Source organism: Chenopodium album, chromosome 23 (genome assembly GCF_948465745.1).
Source record: "Chenopodium album chromosome 23, dcCheAlbu1.1, whole genome shotgun sequence".
Taxonomy (NCBI): Eukaryota; Viridiplantae; Streptophyta; class Magnoliopsida; order Caryophyllales; family Amaranthaceae; genus Chenopodium; species Chenopodium album.
The window spans coordinates 15,818,361-15,821,782 of NC_137856.1; positions in this window are offsets into that span (position 1 = coordinate 15,818,361).

Below are 3,422 nucleotides of genomic sequence, written 5' to 3' on the forward strand. Positions count from 1 at the left end.
TGAATGAAAGCATACCGCTGCCTCCTCTGAAAGGACGGGAGCCGGCGCTAGCAACGGTAGCAGGTCCTCCTCATAGCTCTGCTCGAGGAGAATGTAGGACCTCCAAGGAGTACCCCGAGTAGGTCCACCAGCACGATCCCGCTGCAAGGCATCGCGGAACATATGCCGGGGTGGAGGAGAAGGAACGACAAAAGTATCTGAGGAGTGCTGGATGGCTACCCTCTCCCCTAGGTAGACCACCACGTCGTACGTCCCTGGAAAGTAACGACGCTCAGCTGCGTACTGCGCAGCCAGCGTAAAGATAGGAAAAGTAGCCCAAGGCCGATAGACCGGGCTAGGCTCCTGCAAAAATCACTAAATAAGGCGCTAATACTAAAAGATGATAAAAGAAAAGTATGAGTTATGAAAACCTACCGAGAGGATCATCTCTCTAAGGCGCAGCACCTCCGGCGGACCTCTGCGGCCTCCCCAACTGGCAGCAATGGGGAGCACGCGAGGAGAAGGCCTCGCAGGCGCAAGAGAAGGGAAATACTGGTAGAACCAAATCTATATGAAAAGACAAAAATCAGTAAGGATAATGCTTCTAAATCTAGAGTTAAAACCTCAAAAAGGAAAGGAGATGTACCTCTACGACCCTCCAAACGCTGGAAAGGGCTACCTCTCCTAACAAGGCCTTGTGACGACAGGAACGCCGCAAGCCTAGTAGAAAGTCTGCGTAGGCCATGCTGGCCTAGTCATATGTCCCGACCAAGTGAAGGTCACGAACAGCGGACAGGTAGTAAATAAGTACTCTACTACCTCGATTAGGGGAAAAAGTCCCTGATAGCAGAATCAGCACAAAGATGTGCACCCGCTGCTCTCGGGTGGTAGCATCATCCTCAAAAGCTATAGCTAGCGTGCAGCGACGAATACATCGGGAACTCAGTTGTCCCGACTGAGCCTCAGCTTGGGCCCGAACAACGATCGGCCCCAACAACTCCAGAACCTCCGGCGAATAGACGGTGACACCGGCGTCAAAAGGAAGAGGAGTAGACTGGAACTCTAGCCCTGTAATGAGGCTGAAGTCAGCTGGAGTGGCTGTCATCTCACCTTAGGGAAAATGAAAGGTGTTGGTGGTGTCCCAAAAGAACTCCACCAAAGCTCGAACGACGAGGTTACCCCCATCGTATGAAAACATGGCCGGGGTGGCCTGCAGGAGAGGAGTAAACCCACATGACTCCCAAAGACGACGAAGACCCTCATCGTGACTGATGAAGTTGTCGTACAGAGAAATGATGGTGGAATTACCCGAGCCGTGGCTACGGGTCCTCCCACTCGCAAGACCTCGTCGGACTCGCTCCAACAAATGATGAACCGGTGCATGAAACAGGGTGCGCTCGTCCCAATCCAGCATGAGACCCAGCCTGGAAGTAGTAGGCACGTCCTCGCCCTCACTGGTGGGCTCGTCCTCTAGACGCGTGTCTCTTGACCGAGAACCAGAACCACGTCGTCTAGCCGTGCTAAAGTATATAAAAATAATTGAATTTAAGGCTCTACAGTACCTAAGGTTCGCCTAGGCGGCTAGGCATCATGATACTATGTTTACAAAACAGAGTAAATAGTACTAAAACAGAGCAAAAATTTCAATCAAGCATGGAAGCATTTTTTAAGCAAATAAACAATTTCTTGCAAACATATGATGAATATGGTGACAAATTGTACAAGCAAAAGCATTAGAAATGCAAAGAACGACCCACATTGTTCTTCACGACCTTAAGAGGTCCAACAATGGTGAATCGTTCGTTTCTTCACCAAATTGAGTCAAACAAGTCTAAAAATACTCCCAAGGTAATATACAAGCATAATTAAACAAATTCAAGGCATAAAATTCAATGAACAAAGCAAATTAAGAATTTCGAAACTTTCGAAAATCCGTGAACAAGAATGCACAATTCATCAAAAACCGAGTAGAGTTTGAGCAAAACTTACATAGATCGGGGAAATAGATGAGAAAAGCTTCGATTTGAAATAAGTTTGAGCGAATTTGGTTGAGAAATGAGCGAAAACGAGAAATTTGAAGTTTTGCGAAAATGTGAGAAGCAGAGGAGCAGCGGAAATGAAGAAGAAGACGGGTTTTAAAACCCCGATTCTGTCGCCAAACGACAGAATTGTCGCTAGGCGACAGAGGCAAAACCTCGCGACAAGCGTCTCTGGCGAGCATTGGAGTGGCGACAGAATGCTGGGCCCCTCCTCATGACTTTGTGGGCCTATTTTGATAGTTTGGGTTCCTTGGTACGCCAGTTAGCCCCTTTAATCAAATTGACATGATTTAGTCAGCTTGATTGCAGTTGCATTAAGTGATCGACTTGATGAAAAATCGTCTCACTTAGCTTAAAGCGCCTAAGTATTGGCTAAGGGTCAATAAGCAGAAAGATTCTTTGGCGATGTCCCAACATAGAGAGGAGTTGTCTAATGGCGAAGCACGGCCGTGGCGAGGCAATGTCAAAAATTTTGGAGATGGCGAAGCAAGGTCACCTTCGACGGTCCCTCAAGGTAAAGAAGAGATTGTCTACAGCGGCGATGCACTACCGTGGCGACGTACGGCCACAACCCTGAAGATGACGACATACAGTTATTTCGACGATGTTCCTGAAATACTGTGGAGGATTGTCACCAAGAATATTGAGGGCGACGATATATGGTTATCTTCAATGATGGCGTTCACGAGGCACTGTGGAGGTTGTCACAAACAACAACAAAAGCAACAGCAAAACGGTTACGCTTAGAGACGTGTGCTCGACGGTGCAAGATACGCGTTTCTTAGCTCTTTTATCTGTTTAACTAATTGTTATTTTACATATATCGGCGTTATAAGAATGATTTGGAATCGCAGAACGTTTTGAATCATTCTCCGTCCCTATCGATACTTTGACTCTCGTTTTTCGAAACATAAGTTTCTTCAAACTCAGTCAAAGTGGGGGCTTCTGTAGACACCCATTTGTGTCTCCCCAAAACCAAACCCAGTGATGAATGACTTTCACGTCGAACCATTATCTAATTAGGTGAAAGTGGTTGAAAGTTAAGTGTTGCGGTTTAGTTTTAATTAAAATTCTCTTCTCTCTGTTTTTGAAAATAACTATATTTATTTGAAAATAGCCAAACCAGTTTAGTTTGGTCCATAATTAAGGTCAAATAATAGTGTAGTTGGATGGGGCTCAAAAAGACCTTTCCAACGATATATTATAAGCCCAATTCCGATGAATATTGAGGAAGTTATGGCCAATATACTAAACTGGGCCCAATTAATTATTTAAATACGGCCCAATGATCTAGAGGAAGGCCCAATGTTAATTATAATTCCTAAAATTATTAGGATTAATTATAATTTTCTGGAAGTTTCTAGAAGATTCTTTTTAATTCTAATATTATTAGATTTAATAATT